Genomic DNA, 17,035 nt, shown 5'->3' with positions numbered 1-17,035 from the left:
TGTCAAATAATTGATTCATTTACAAGAGTTTTGTAGGCCTTTACATTTTTCTGTGGGTATAGAAAGACTGCCCTGAAAAACTGGGGAATCTTTCTGCGTGGAGAATCCTACAGTTATGCAGATGCACATAGAGAGAGCATTGCTTTGACAACATTACCTGTGGCTTCCCTTTAGAGTATTATTTTTGTTGTATTATTACTTTTTTGGCTAATTAGATGTATTCAAATTGCATTTTATTGTTTGCAAAGTGTAAATGAATTGATGATATTGACCTATGCATGCTTTCCTTTGACATTTTAACAATGATATTTGACCATGGAAGTGAAAGTTGGTATGATTGTCATTAACAACAAGTCACTGTGTAGTGACAAGTTTGAACAAGTGTCATGTACATGTGTACTGTCTCTGCATCTGATTAAAAAAAATGTTAGGCTTGTGCTAGCTGTCACAGTTAACCCAAAAGTCAAATCGGAAAATAACTTTCATGTAAAATACTTCAGTAAGAAAGGGAGGTTAATTATGACATAAGGCTTCCAGACCAAAATCCCTTTCTGTATAAAAAAAGAATGTCTTAGAAAAGCAGCTTTTGGTATGGAAAAAGAGTCAATAAGGGTAAATAAAAGTACTACCCACTTTAGAAAATCTTCATGTGTGTAACTGGTGAAATTGTGGGTGACATATTCCTTTTGACCTCTGTGCCACTCTGTAATTGTAGCACTTTGTTACAAGTAAAATTGCCAGAATTTGCATTGCTACAAGTAAAATTGCCAGAATTTGCATTGCTACAAGTAAAATTGCCAGAATTTGCATTGCGTCTTTTGCTCTTCTAAGGATTGGTTTAATTTTCTTGCACGGTCTGTGTTGTAGGAAGAGAACTTTACATGCATGTCCTTTCCCACCCTTTCAATGGGTTCTAATAAAGCTATATTCTGAGTCTGATTAAAATCATTTTGCTATGCTTATGTAGTAAGGTGTTTCTATGGGTTATTGTGCTTTTTTGTTCAATTTACTTAGCCTCTGAGAATTACTTGGTAGTGCAGCCTTGTGCAGCTGAATAGAATGTTGACCATAATGTGAATAGCTTTATAAATCCGGGAATTAGTCCCATGCATGCATGTGCAATGCATAGATATGTATACAAATGCTCCCCACAACCGGTATCACCTGGGATGAAATACTGTGCCTTCCTTAGTTCAGATGGTAAAACATCATAACCAAAACATCTTACTTAGAAAATAACACCAAAAGACTGTAAAATGTCTTTGAGGAGCTTTGCCTTGTGAACTGTTTCTGTGGTTGTAAGTCTCAGAGAAGGAACATTTTCTTTAACCAAAAAAAAAAGTTTTTTTCCCCTCTTCTTTGGATACTAAAACCTCAAACATTACACAGCATTTGTGACAAAGCAAATTCATGGGAATAACATTTTATGTCCTGACAAACTAACACAAAACAAACTGTAAGTTATTTACGCATATCAGTTGCAATGGTTGACACAGTTCTTTTTGCGTATGTGTGCTGCGGAAAAAGAGCAAGAAAAGATGAGGCATTTTATATGAAGATGGATTCATGAGTTTCCAGCGTGAATGATTTATATTGCAAAACATAAATGTTTTTTCATAACTTTGGTATGCCATTGCCTAAATAATTGTGTTAACCAAGTAAGGTGTATTCATAAGGGAACAAAGAAAGACTGTGAAGAACATTAAAGCTAAATACAATAGATAAATCACAGGTAGAAAGGAAAGTTGAAAAAGCAAGGCTGCAAAATTAGTACTTCTGCTTGATGTTCATGAAGGAAAGTGAGGAATAACTGCTAGCTATGGTCAGCTCAGGATAATTAGTTGATCCAAGCATTTAGCAAAATGGAGTTCAAAACTTCTGAAAACTATGCAGACACTAATCAGCCTGATGAGATTCACTGTAAAATGTTTAGACGCTTGATCCAGGGAACTGTTATACTGTTATATAATACCATTTGGGGAACAGATGTGGTTCACCTTCAATGCAATGTGGAGACAAATGCAGTTAATTAGTGATGATTTGTTAGTGTGCCCTTCATTTTAGGAAAAAACATGGACTTGTTTTTGAAGTGAAAAATGGTGGAGTATCTTGACATTAGTGGAATATATAATTGATAGATTCTTAGATTCACAGTAAGAAGGAAAGTGTTTGACTGAAAAAAGAAAATGGGCAAGATCAGGAGTATAGACAAAAACAAGAAGAGTTTTGAAAGGCATTAATCTTTCTTCATAAAAGGTTAGTGAAGAATTTAGTCTCCAAGTAAGTACAGTAAACTCGGAGTTAACTGGCACCCATGGGGATTGGTAGGTGCTGAATAACTGTAGTTTCTGGTTGCTTGAGAGTTTCTATTAAAATAGGCCTGACTGATACTATACCCTATACTATTTGTTTGGTTTGACGTGTTCTCAGGTTGGGGAGAGAGGGAATTTATTCATATCTTCCTTTTTAAAACTCTAAAAACATAAGGTATGTTTCTGTGGGGGGGGGGGGGGGGGGACAGAAAGTGCAACATATGAAAATTGTACTGTATTTCTTAGATAATTTTTTTCTGGTTGCTTGAGTTCCAGTTAACTGAGAGTTTACTGTACTAAGCTGGTAGTGTAAGTACACGGGTGGAAAATGTAGTGTGCTGAAAATTATAGTAAATGGAGTCTAATCAGAAAAAAGTAGGTTACCAGTAAGTATCCCATAAGTCTTTATTAGATCTAGCCTTTTTCATTGTATTTTTAGTGGTATTACAAAAAGTGTGGAAGAAGCCTATGATGTTTGTTAAGGATACCACAATGCACAGCATGGTAGATTCATACATGCACAATATGAGAGGGATGAGAAATGAAAAGAGGTTTGGCTGGAGTATTACTCTTGTTTAAAGACCTGGTTGCCTAACTGCGGTGGTGGTGCTGCGGTAGCATTGTCGCCTCACAGTAAGACGTTGTCCTGTTCGATTCTCAGCTAGAGCGTCTTCTGTGTGGAGACATGCATGAGTGGACATACCTTCATTGAAGGTTGTGCGTCAGAGCTGGCAACTCGGCACGTAAAAATCTGCTGCCAATCATTAGCGGACCGGAGTTCCGCTGTGGCGACCCCTAACCGGGAAAAGCCGAAAGACACAATAAAAAAGACCTGGTTGCCTAAACTTAGTTCAGCAAAAAGCTCTAATTTTACTGTTTTATTTTTTCTGACATATATTAGTCTTGGAATTAGAATAATGAAGTGTGAGATTACAGGTGTTGGAGCCCTCTACGGAGGGAATATGGGATGTACTTGCTCTTTTGTTAAAACATGCTGTAGGTGCCATATAACTGTTTTTTTTTTCTTTTTGGATTTGGCATATATTTTTAGACTTGGCACAATTACAGACATAGTGTGAAACAGTTGCTTAATGGCTAACAGAAGCTGATAAATTATATACATTATTGGGGGGTGGTGAGCAACAGCAGTAGCAGTAGAAAGGAACATAAGAACATTTGTACTAAATTGGGTATTCTAAAGGTAATTTACATAGTGAAAAAGCAGAAAGAAAAGTTGGGGACACTGAGATGCACTGGAAGATGCATGATCAGGAGACAATTGTTTTATTGTTAGTTTTTTCTTCCTTTTGACATTTTGAGACTACTGTAAAATACTTTGCTGCAAAATGTAAACTGTGCCATTATAGCCAGTAGCTCACCTATGCCCTATACTAAATAAATCAATACAGTTCCTAATTTGGAGTGTGTAAGTTATCAAAACATAAATAAGTCAGGTACACATTTTTCTTTACAAGACTTCCTTCAGCCGAAAAACACACCAAATCTGACAAAACTGTCGTACACATGACTCTAATCAATTGTAATTGCTCTTAAAATCAGGTGTTAAAAGAAATTTGGTCATGTCTCAAGTGACCTCAGCATAAGCCACCTTATAACATGCAGTTTTAAAGGCAGTGGTAATTGGTTATCGTGTTGTGTACAACTCCTTCTCAATGTAATGTTTAGTGGGTTGGAGTAAGGTGTAAATGAAAGTTAACTGATTTCTTTTACACGCTGCTGAAGTGCAGATTTTGTACAAGAAACGTTGACACTTTATTTGGTGGCACTCTATCAGAGTGCTGTGAACAGCTATGAAGAAAATTATCTTTGCAGTGAAATAGAAGAGATAGTCCATTTTATCTAGTGGTACCAACATCTGTGTACTATTTATTTATTTTATTTGACATTTGTTTACCGAGGAGGTCTGACTGGGCTTAGTACCCCCATTTCAGAGGAGGCCTGGGGAGAAAAGCTCCACATAAAGAAATATACAATATAATACAATATAGTGTTATATATGCAAGCCAACATTGATTGGATACATTGTGACAGTTATAATTGTAAAAATTTAAAAGAATAAAAGACTTGTAGCACTAAAACTAGCAATACATTATTTACATTAATCACAAAATTATTCTCTTTAGATCAAAAATAAAATGTGTTGGGACTGTACTAGTCAGCACATTAACTAATAATTTAGAACAGCTATGGGAATGTTGCAATAGTAATTGAACAGTTTGCAATATTTTATTAATACTATTAAGAGAAATTGTGGCCTAGATATTTAGAGCCGTGGCTGAGGTGAAAAGGAACAGCAGGGATGGAATGAGTTGTAGGATGGTGAGGTGATACAGCGTCTTAGCCTGGGGATGTGCAGGAGCAGGTCCAGTTGTCATTTAGGTATGTAATAAGCTGATTTTTGAATGAGGTGATATTTTCTGTATTGAGAGTATTCTGAGGGATGGAGTTCCATTTTTTTTAGATTTGACTAATAAAGGGGGTCTTCAAAGTTGCTGTTGGATTTGGTGACTTTTAGCAGAGGTTTGTTAGAGGATTTTAGGGGTTTATCAGTGTGGGTTTGTACTAAGTTTTGGAGGGCAGGACACTTAGGCTGCTACATGACGGAATGGGTTACTATAAGTTGGTTGAAAGATAAAAGATTGGTTAGCGCAACACATTGGTGGATTCTGTTAGGAAGGTTAGCAGTAAATTTGACAATTTTTATGGTAACAAGCCTCTAGTTTATTTAGGTGTGCTTTTCTAAGGTTTGTGAATATTGGGTTGGCATGTAGTAAGCTGGATAGTAGGTGTGTCCTGGCAATTGCTATTCTAGAGGGGTTGATAAGGTAAGGCTTGATCCTATAGAGTGAACCTAATTTTATGTGATTTTTTTTTTAATGGCATGTAACAAATGTTTGTCGAATTTCAGATTGCTGTCAATGGTGACACCTAATAACTTTGTTTCTGTACTTGGTTCAATTACTGTGTTGTTAGAAAAGATGATTCTGAAGTGCTGATTGTGGTTGTTGGCTTTGTTGTGGCTGTACTTGAAAAGCAATAATTTGGTTTTATTTGGGTTTAGGATGGGCTGTAGGTTATGGAGAAAGGATTCGATGGTGGAGAAGGATTTTTGGGCAATTTCTTGGAGTTGTGTCAGGGAGGGTGCAGAACAGATGATGGTGTAGTCATCTGCGTATTGGAAGAGGGTGGCAAGGTTGCAGGCAGTGTAAAGCTTGTTTGTAGAGATTGAGAAAAGAAGTGATCCTAATATTGATCCTTGTGGGACACCAGCAGTGACTGGTAGCAAAGGAGAGAGCTCTTTTTGCCACTTCACAGCCTGTTGGCAATTAGAAAGATAGCTATGGAACCAGGAAGGGGATTCCTGAGATAAGCTGAGGGAGGCAACTCAAATAAGAACTTTTGGTGGGACACTGTGTCAAATGCTTTAGACATATCTAAAAAGATAAAAAGAGCACCAAAACAAAAAAAAGAGACAATAAATCCAACCACAGGGCTACCAACGTAACTTTGTTAAGCGCTTTCACTCACTTTAATGCACATGAGCTTCTTCAGAACAAACACTCCATTAATTACAAACTGTTTAAATACCATTTGATATCAAATCACATGACTTTCATTTTGAAAAACCTTAAAGTGAAATGACTAAATACATTTAAATTGTTGAATCAAACTTTTATTTGATGCGCATATTGTCACAATAATAATAATATGTAATCAAGTGGTTTAAATATCCATATAATAAAAAACTATAAAATTATAAAATTATTTAATCCTAGCCATCTGCAGAAAACATTTCATGTTGACTGCACCATTAAGGCCAGGAGGTTCGTCAGCTAATAATAATATCTGCCACAAACTTTCCTTACACTCCCAAGTGGACACAACAAGTGAACAACAAGAACAACGTGAAAGGGAGGAATCGGAGAAAGAACTGACTTTTGACATAGAAGTGCTGAATTTGACTGATGATACACTAGACAATTAAGTTATTTCTGTTTTGAAAAAGGGTTTTTCTTTTGTTCCCAATAATGCTGTGAATATTCCTAGATTAATTGTGGATTTTAGATTGTACCTCAGGAAATTAAATTTAAGTTTTATCTTTGACAACATTCCTAATGTTCAAAGTGTGACAAATGTGTTTAAAAAGAACAGTACTTTCAATCCAGCTTTGAATTCTACCATCCAAATGTTTGGTACACTTTGTGAGAAACAGTATAGAGCTATGAAAAGATATATTCTTGACTCTTAATTTGCCTGAGGGTGAAAGAAGGGCTCTGTTTAGCTTAAGTAACAACAATGAAGTTAGAGTTATGAAGGCAGATAAAGGGGGTTCATTAGTAGTTATGAAGACTACATCTTATGAACAAGCTATGCTTACTTTACTTGCTGATGATAACTGTTATAAGGCAGTTAGTAGTGAATACATTCTCAACTGCTTTAGGAATTTGGACACTACTTTATTTGATTTATTTTGTGAAGGTAGCATAGATTTTGACACGTATAGGTTTTTACAAGTGGAATACCCTAAAATGGCTGTAATGTTTGGTATTCCCAAAGTACATAAAAATCGTACTTGCCCCCCTTTTAGGCCTATTGTATCTGCATCATACTCTAAGACAGAACCCATTTCAGTTTGGCTTGATAACATCTTTAATCCATTTGTTCAAGTATCTAAGTTTTATTTAAGGGACTCTTGGCATTTACTAGAACTGTTAAATGAACTTAAAGTGGTAGATGGCTCTTCTACTTCCTTTTCTTTTGCAAGTTTGGATGTCACCTCATTATATACTAGCATTGATCAGGAGGTTGGTTTGGAATACTTGAGGGAATATCTAACTGAGTATACAGTTCTTGAAAATGTTATGGTCAATACTGCTTGCACCCTTATGGAATTAGTTCTTACTAATAATTTCTTCAAATTTGGTCAGAGTGTTTTTCAGCAAACATCTGGAGTAGCTATGGGGTCAAGAGTAGCACCCTCATTTGCCAATATTGTTATGGCCCTTTGGGAAATGAAACATCTTTGTGTCACCTTTTGTAGAAAACATCTTGTTTTACAGGCGATACATAGATGATTTCATATTTCTTTGGAAGGGCAGCTATGATAGTTTTCTACTTTTTGTTGAGCATCTTAATTGTAGCACTACTTTTTTGAAGTTTACTATTGGCAGTTTTGGGGACTCCATAGACTTCCTAGATTTACATCTTACTTTTGACATTAACATTTTGTATTTTCAGAGTAAGATTTTTAGAAAGAACACCTTTGTTAACCAGTATTTACACCGTGAGAGTTTACATTCTGGCCATATGAAAAGTGGGGTTGTCAAAGGTCAGTTTATACGACTCAGCAGATTGACCACTGAACATTCAGGTTTTTTTTTAGAAGAAGTAGACAAATTAAGTTTTTTTCAACAAAGAGGTTATGATTTGAATTGGCTTCACAGGATTGTTCAGGAAGTTATACAACTTAGGGTCACTTCTGCACATCCAATTTTGGACAACAATGTCATCTGTAAGGTCACATCTCATAGTGTCATGAACGGTGGTTACAAGAATTTCATTTTAGCTTTTCCTATACCTATTTGCAATTAAATTAGTGTAATAAGAAAGATTCTCTTGGAACATTGGAAGGTAATTTTGGGCAATGCAGAATTGGTCAAGATTTTAGGTGACAAACCATTTTTTGTTACAAAAAGGTAATTAGCATCAAGCACATTTTAGAATTTAAGAAAAATCAGAGTACAAGTTCAGTAGTTAGTTCAGTCGGACGTTTTTCATGTGGCAAATGTAAACAGTGTAGATACATGAGTAATGTGTCCAGTTTAGATTCCAACATTTAAAAAGAAAGTTTGTGGCTAGAGGGTGTTACTGTTGCAACACAACCAGTGTGGTATATTCTGCAACATGTGACACATGCCAAAAGTTCTATGTTGGGAAAACCATTAGAGCATTAAATAAAATAATTTATGAGCATTGTTTAGCTATAAGAAAGAAGGATGTCAACAATGCTCTGGCTGTTCATTCCACAGAATGTGTAATGTTTAAGAAATTTTCTTTTTTTGTTTTGGAAAGGATTAACACTGACTTGTTTTCTGGTGATTATAAGACACTTTTAGAGTGTAAGGAAAGTTTGTGGCAGATATTATTATTAGCTGACGAACCTCTTGGCCTTAATGGTGCAGTCAACATGAAATGTTTTCTGCAGATGGCCAAGATTAAATAATTTTATAATTTTATAGTTTTTTATTATATGGATATTTAAACCACTTGATTAGATGTTATTATTATGGTGACAATATGTGCATCAAATAATAGTTTGATTCAACAATTTAAATGTATTTAGTCATTTCACTTTAAGGTTTTTCAAAATGAAAGTCGTGATTTGATATCAAATGGTATTAAAACAGTTTGTAATTAATGGAGTGTTCTGAAGAAGCTCATGTGCATTAAAGTGAGTGAAAGCGCTTAACAAAGTTACATTGGTAGTCCTGTGGTTGGATTTATTGTCTCTTTTTTTGTTTTGGTGCTCTTTTTATCTTGTTTTTGTCGAGTGTATGTGAGTTTCATATCTAAAAAGATAGCTGAGATGTTTCCCTTGATTTTTAAGCTGGTTTATGGTGGTGGTGAAACTTTAGTGCTGTTGTGGTGCTGTGTTTAGGACAGAAGCCATGTTTGGAATTGGATAACTGATTTTTTGTTGGTAGGTGGTTGAGTAAGTTGAGTGTGGTTACATTTTTTCCAAAATTTTTAAAGTGGTGATAGGATGGAAATTGGCCTAAAATTAGAGAGTTTTAGCGATGATCCACCTTTATGTAGAGGGATTACATATGAAATTTTCCAGGTTTTTGGTATGTATTGTTCAGTGATGGATCTGTTGATCAGTATTGATATGGGGTCACAGAATGATGTCAACTGCCATTTTCAGATGTTCATTTGGTAGCTGATCTAGTGCAAGTGATGTGGGTTTTAGTTTAGTTAACAATATTTTTGTCTTGTTTATGTGGACAGGTTGGAGAGAGAGTAGTGTTGGTTACTGGTGGGTTGACTAGAGGAGTAATATGATTATCTTTTATAGAGGATAGAATTAGTGAAGAAGTTAAATTGAGTAGCTATATTACCTTTTAAATTCACAATATTGGAAGTAGGGGTTGTAGTTTGCCCTGGTTTTAGAAGTTAATTAATGGAGGCCCAGGATTTTTGTGAATCATGATGTAATTGTTTGGTTCTGGTGTAATATTGTCATTCTTAATTTTTTTTTTGTATTTATTTCTTATGAGACGATAATTTTCATAGGATGTTTTGTTTATGTTAGACTGATATTGGGATCAGAGTTTATCTCTTTGTTTCAGTATTTGTTTGGTTTCTTTAGAGAGCCATGAGCAATTTTAGTTCTAATATTCTGATGGGGGCCAAGCTATTAAGAATGTCAAGAAACTTGTTGCAAAAAATGTTGGAAAGCAGAGTCTAGTGGGAGGTATTTCAGAGGGGACCAGTCATAATTTTGAAGAAGTAGTTTGAAGGTATGTAAAGAAAATTTTCTTTTGTTGAGTACTTGTTTGTAATTTGTATTTTTGGTGGGATTATTACGTTGTCTTAAGATGTAGGGTGGTATATGATCGCTTTGGCTATCTGGGAGACCACCTGCATGGTAGATTACTGGGGGTTTGTTGGTTAGAATCCAGTCAAGAGTAGACTGCTTGTTACTGTATTTGTCCATCCTAGTGGGTGTATCATCTGAGTGTTTCCATGTAAGTTTATGTAGTTTGAGGGATTATCTGAGGAACAAGTTTGCCAATTGATATTGAAGTCCCCTGCTATCATTGTTTCTTGGTTAAATGTGGTGTCTGCCCAGGACAGTAGATTTTCAATGATGGTGTGTTTATTATTGGGTGGGGTGTATACTGACAATAAGATAATGTGTTTATTTTGGTTGATTTCTAGACTGGAGGCTAGCCGTTCAGTATTGTTTAGGTCGGGGGGGTACTTGTAGTTGCTCTAGGTTTAGTGTATCTTTATATAGTATGGCTACACCACCTCCTTGCTTTTGTATTCTAGCTTGCCTTAGGATGTTGTAGCCAGGGGGTAGTATTTCTTTATCTGTGTGTGCTTTGAGCCAGGTTTCCATTAGGACTACAATGTCATGGTTATTCATGAAGAGGGTAGTATGGAACTCATGAATTTTGTTTAGTATGCTCCTGATATCCTGGTTAATGAGCAGTATACTGGATCCATTTTGGGTTATATTGGTAAAGGTTAAGCAGTTAGGTTTGAGGATTGATTTGCTTGTTGTGTGCTGAGGAGAGCTTGTTGACTACCTTTTGGGCTGGGGTTTGGGTGTATGTCCCCACTCAGTTGCAGTTCTGTTTTTTTTCTGGAGGGTGAGTGTACTTGTATATGTGATTGTTGGAAGTGTTTAAGTAAGTTAGGTGGAGAATTTGTTGTATATGGGTATTTGTAAGGAAAATGTTCTATTTTAGAAGAGTTGAATAGGATGGCGCTATATATATATGTGTTGGTATGTGCAGATTTGAGGTAGGGTGGGGAATGGGTAGAAGGGAGAATGTAAGCAGATGATTATGAGATTGTGTATAGTGGTAAGGTGAGTGGCTGTTGTAAATAGGATTAGGCTGGTTATGTGTAGTAATAACATAATTGTGTTTGGTTTAGTTAGTTGTTGAGGTAAGCAATGTTTTAAACAGTAGTAAGAGGATGGTTATGTTAATTATGAGGGAGGTGTTAGGAGTAGGTGGGGTTGTCTTAATTAGTGGAATAAGGTAATGATTGGTTTGTGGGTTTGGTGGGTGTGGTTTGGTTGAGGTAAATGTGAGTGTAGTGGGGGCGTGTGGGAATTGGGGGTAGGCTAGGGGAAGAGGAGTGAGGGCAAATGGAGCGGGAAGAGCTGGTGAGAGGTGAACAGTAAGAAAAAGTATCTGTTTTACTAAAATAGGGCACTTAAATATTTGAACTCTGCAGTTAAAAACTGTTGGATAACTATATATGTAAATTAGGTGTAACTTTGCAAAGTGACTTGTAGAATATGTATAAGTTAGGCAGAGTCCCTTATTGACTCTCTTCAAGAGGAATCTTGATGAGTGGATGGGAGATCGTAGGTTTACCCCGGGTATCACTTCTGTGTCACTGTTAGACAGAGGCACAGTATACTAACCTCAAAAAAGGGCATAGCAAAATTAATTTAAAATGGGTGGCGAAAGCCAAACGCATTCTGGCTAGGCTTATAAATGCCCTAGGGCAGATAGCCTAGTATGAACCTATGAACCTAAGTAAGGGCTTATTAGAAATTACTCTTTAAATATTGAGCTATGCACGCAGCAATGACATTGTAAGAGTTTTTACGTATGGATATCCAATAATTTAACTTGTTAGGGGCTTAGTTATGAGGATCCAATTATAGGGGCCTATTCCACTGGAAAATCTAAGCAAACTGAGGGTGAGACAGCAAACCAGCTGCCAACCGAGGTAGTGTGCTGTCCAAGGAATTATGTTACTGAGAAAATCAACCTACAAATTCTTGGGTGCTAATTTCTTTACTACTGAGTAGGATCCCGAGCTCTGAGTACATAGATAGCAGCACGCGGAGGTTGGGATTCAGTGTAGATTTAGTTTTGCAGCTTAACAGTTAGGGACTTGTACTTAAATTCTTGGGTAGTAATTTCTTTAGCACTGAGCAGGATCTGGAGTTCTGAGTACATAGATAGCAACACACAGGTTGGGATTCAGTGTAGATTTACTTTTGCAGCTTAACAGTTACAGACTAATATTTAGGAGAGACTGCATGCCTGGGAGACCAGACAGTGCGGGTCACGTTTGCACCAGAAGCCTTAAGAAAGGGAGGAGGGGTGGTGAGTTAAAATAATTCCTTGAGCAAATGTAGAGTCTAAGAGAGGAATGTCTTAAAACTGTTTGAGAACAAGAGAAATATTTTTAAACACCTTTCTTAAATTATTACTTAAGACCTAGACAAATGCACGTTAACAGAAAAGAAAACAAACCATATTAATATTTTTCCATTCTTGTCTTCCTTTAAACTCCTCCCTTCCCCTGAACATTGTTTTGTGTGTATTGTTCTCACAATTTCCATTTATTTGTATGTAATTTGCTCCTTCCCTTTTCTAAATATCCACCTTCCAGGTTTCTTCTCTCTTTATAATATTCGGTACTTCAAGTAGTTTTGGTATAGACTTTGATTTCCATTTTCTAGTAATTGTCTTTTCTGGCAGCCAGTGGAATTAAACTTAATAAGGCCTTTTTATGTCTAAGCAGTTCAGGTCCTGTGCCCAAGCTCAAAAGAATCATTTCCTTTGTTAGTCATTTGCTGACCCAGTATTTCTGAAAGAGTACTCTGTAGGGAGCTTTTTAAAATCTGCCAACTCATTACACTCCTAAAATATATGTTCTAAGTTGCCTCTTTCTTTCAGGTCGATACTAGAATACCAAAGACGCATTCTTTCGAATGTGATGTGGTCGAACATAAAAGGCTGAAAACACAAAACATCGAAGCGGCTTTGCCATTTTCGGCACTGTAGTGCAGTCTCGGAGTTGGTATATTTAAGTGTAATGTTTGAAATTGTTTTTTTTTTTTTTTTTTTTTTTGTTGGAACAGCATTTTTTTTCCCTTGAAAAAAATCGCTGTTCTGACACTGACATTGTAAGCTTTCGCTTACATAGGGTTGATTTATCACCGTTTGCTTTTTTAAGCATTCGGTGATCTAATATAGACCCTTTCTTTCCTATCACACATCCAATATTTGTTATCTAGCTGAGACAAAAATTCCTTGAAGCCTGCTTGGGGTGTAAAGTTACCAATGCAAACATTTCCCAGCATAGATCTTAAACCTTCTGGACTTTGTTTCATGCTTGGGAGCCATACATATATATGTTTTTTGTAAATTACTTCTCAACTCTCTCTTCCCAGTGTTGTCTAGCCACCTCTGATTGATTGTTATAGTTATAATACAATATTGTATGTACCCTACTGATTATCCTTTTTTAACAACAAAGTTATGTTTGCCAGGTTATAGCTGTAAATTATGTATCCACAAAGGAACTAGTTCAGCAATATCCTCATTTATGGGGACATAAGATGAATTACTTAGAAGCATGGATTAAGAAGGCTTCTGTTATGGCAGCTAAGGAAATGCGGGAAGAGACTAAATAAAAAAAAAATAATACAAAAACTGAGAAACTTGAGGCCCTTCTCTATGGATATAAATAGTAAGATACGAGCAACTTAGAACATATATTTTAGGAGTGTAATGAGTTGGCAGATTTTAAAAAGCTCCCTACAGAGTACTCTTTCAGAAATACTGGGTCAGCAAATGACTAACAAAGGAAATGATTCTTTCAGCCCCCTCTTTCCTTTTTTCTGGACCCCTACTTGCAGTCATTCCTATTGGCAAAATCTCCTTTCTCCATTTTCATGTAGTCTTAATGCTTGGTCAACAAATGTAAAATAAATAAAATAAAATAGTCTACCAGAGGAGATGTTTTAGTTAAGACTCCCTTATCCCTTTCTCTTTGCCTATACTCTGATATCAATCTCTAGTAGGGAAGGCAGTCTGTAGTTTGCAGTCAAAACATCATTTTGGCCTGTTCTATTACCTTTCCCTCTCTAGTCATTTGCTCCCAGTACCTTCAGTCCTTTGCCAGTTTTCTCCAGTAAATTTCAGCCCCCTCTTTCCTTTTTTCTGGACCCCTACTTGCAGTCATTCCTATTGGCAAAATCTCCTTTCTCCATTTTCATGTAGTCTTAATGCTTGGAATGCTTTTTGCTATGTTATGAATATAATACTCTGTATGGTTGTTGTTATTCTCCTTAAGGATCTGCATCCAAAATCCCACTCTCTGTTTATTGAACTTTCCCCTGCTTCATCATCACCCCTTTCCATTTTGAATTGTAACCTTCTGCTTGTGTTATATGTATGAGCCTTAACTGTGTAGCTCTAAAATATCCCTACAAGTCAGGTAATCCTAAACCACCTGTTTCTGTTGGAAGGATAAACTTATCCCACTTAAGTCTTGTCCTTATTGTCCATGACCTCTCCACTGGTTGATAAAAATATACCTGACCCATATATTAAACTTAAGGACTAAAACATTTTCACTGCTCGTATCTTACTATTTATATCCATAGACAAGGGCCTCAAGTTTATCAGTTTTTGTATTATTTTTTTTTATTTAGTCTCTTCCCGCATTTCCTTAGCTGCCATAACAGAAGCCTTCTTAATCCATGCTTCTAAGTAATTCATCTTATGTCCCCATAAATGAGGATATTGCTGAACTAGTTCCTTTGTGGATACATAATTTACAGCTATAACCTTTGATGTAATGTGATCCTATCTCGCCTACATTCTCTACAGATGGGTTCGGAGCCGATCCTCGGCTCCGACTCGGCCGCTATACAATAGAACGCAGTCTCTTATTGGCTGAGTTACCTCGTATCCCAGGATGCATCACTACTGCTTCCCCAGATCTCGTTTGCCGCTTCTGAAGCATAGACGTGGTCTCGGACTTGGCTGAGCTAAGTGCCTCTTAGTCAGATTTTTTCTGTCTAGTTTTGTGCTAAAACTTACCCAAAAGCTGTTTAACAGCTACTTATTGTTGTGTGACTGTGTATTTAAATTTTTTTTGTGGTAAAATTGTATTTTTTGTGGTACTTAAGTGATCCCGTTTAAGTTAGAGGGGCCTTGCCCTATCCTAGGCGTTTTAGTTAGAGTCTAGGCTGTCTTTGTGTAGTTTTGTAGTTTAGTGTGTTTGTAGTTAGATAACCATTTCGAAGGAACATAGACCATCAGGGTTTAAGAAATGTTCAAAATGTAATTATAAAATGTCCATTACGGACGACCATTCATTGTGTGTCTACTGTCTGGGCCCGAAGCACCTCCAAGAATCCTGTAGCGTTTGCCACGCTTTTTCCTCTCGCGTCCTCCAAGAGAGGAAAAATAAGTTAATTTTGAAAGGGCTTATTACCCCTTCCTTTAAGGAAGCCCTATCTTCTTCTTCTTCCCCTTCGAGGAAGAAAAAGTCTTCGGCTCCGACCAGCCCGTCGGATCCGGCAGCTAAAAAGTCACGGCAGGCTTCTCCGTCGGCTCCACGGACTTCGGAGCCGAGCGCGAACGGTCTGCCTCGATGTCTCCAGCCTCGACTCCTCTGGCTTCGAGTCGAGAGCTCGGCGTCGAGGCGAGTCATCTCCATCGGCTCCACTGCCTTCGGGCCGATGGAGGTTGCCCGCTCAGACTCTTCCCCTTCGGTGCCGAAGTCCACATCGGCTCGAGGGAAATTGCAGTGGTAGTGGAATCTCCCTCGGCGCCGATACTTCTCGAACCCATACGGAGCGTCCCCCAGTCTTTGGGCGGCGGAGAAGTCGACTCGGACCCGGTCGGTCTCTTCTCGGTCGTCGAGGATGTCTGATTCGGATTTAGACAGGGTGCTTCAAAGGCTTTTTCAGTCTCCGGTCTTTGCAAAATTGATCTCGGCTCCAGCCCAGTCGGCTCCGGAGCCGATTTCCCATCCTGTTATCTCGGTTCCTCCTCCAACAGCTTCGGCGCCGTTGGAGTCAGTGTTGGTGGAGCCGGTGGAGGTTGTCGGGTCGGTTCCGATCCTAACTCCAACCCCACCCTCTGGGTCGGGGTTCAGTACGCGGACCTCCTCTGTCGGCCCCGGGGGGACGCTTCGGGACCGATCCTTTCGGTTCCGAGCCTCCCTCTCGGTGCGTCGGCTGCGGGAGTTCCGACTGCTGTTGTGGCCTCCGGGGTTGAACCATCCCAGGACTCTGGGGGTCCTGCCTTCGAGGCCATGAGGAGTGCCTTGGCCAAATCCTCTCTGGCCACTTCTACCATCTCACCACCACCTTCCCTTGGCACGGAGACTGGCTCCTTTGCAATCCCCCTGTCTCACGACAGCGGAGCCCTTGGGCCTGAGGTTACCCCCATTGGGGGTTCCCTTCTTCCTGGAGGTCCCTCTGAAACGCTTTCGGAGGAACCTCCGAGGAAGAAACAGTGTAAGAGGAAGCACGTAGACTCCCCTGATGAGTCTCTCACCTCGGATACCGACCTCGATGATGCGGAAGGGTCCCCCAAGTCGTCCTCGGATGATGTATCCTTTGCGGACATCTTGGAGATCCTTAAGGAACGAGGCGACTGGCAGTCCAAACCCCCTTCTGCTGAGGAGTCGGTTTTCCTCAAGGCCTTCGGGGCTCAGCCCTCCGCCTCCTGGGTGTCTCCGCCTTTCGATGAGCTTCTGGATTTGATCTCTCGAAGGGCGTGGGAACACCTGGATTCTGTTGAACCGGTGCCAGCTCGCCCCAATAAATTCCTTTTGGCTCCCCCTGATAAGGACTTTCTTTCGAAAGGTGTGGCTGTAGATGCCATGGTGGTGGCATCTGCCACCCAGCAAGATGTGGCAGAGGCTTCAACGTCCGTCCATCCTCCTAATAAGGAGTCTAGGAGCATGGATCGGTACGGGAAGCTTACCCTTTCTTCAGCGACCTTTACATTAAGGTCTCTGAACTACTTGACGCATTTCACGAGACTGCAGAGGGTTCTGGTCAAGGAGCTTTCGGATACCCTCTCCGGTAACTTACCTGAGCAGTTGGCCCAGACGGTTAACTCCCAGTTGGCTACCCTGTCCTAGTTATCCAACTCGTCCATGAGACTCATTTCTTATGCAGCCGAAGGAGCGAGCAG

General features: G+C 38.6%; 1 protein-coding gene across 2 annotated transcripts in view; it reads left to right on the top strand.

Moving 5' to 3' along the window:
- TBC1D13 (TBC1 domain family member 13) overlaps window positions 1-17,035 on the top strand; it is a 1,245,864-nt gene that overhangs the window by 281,049 nt on the left and 947,780 nt on the right. The gene's annotated exons all lie outside the window — the stretch shown is intronic.

This window comes from Protopterus annectens, chromosome 16.part0 (genome assembly GCF_019279795.1).
Source record: "Protopterus annectens isolate FY-2018-M chromosome 16.part0, PAN1.0, whole genome shotgun sequence".
Lineage (NCBI taxonomy): Eukaryota > Metazoa > Chordata > Ceratodontiformes > Protopteridae > Protopterus > Protopterus annectens.
This window is presented reverse-complemented; position numbering and strand designations above follow the sequence as displayed.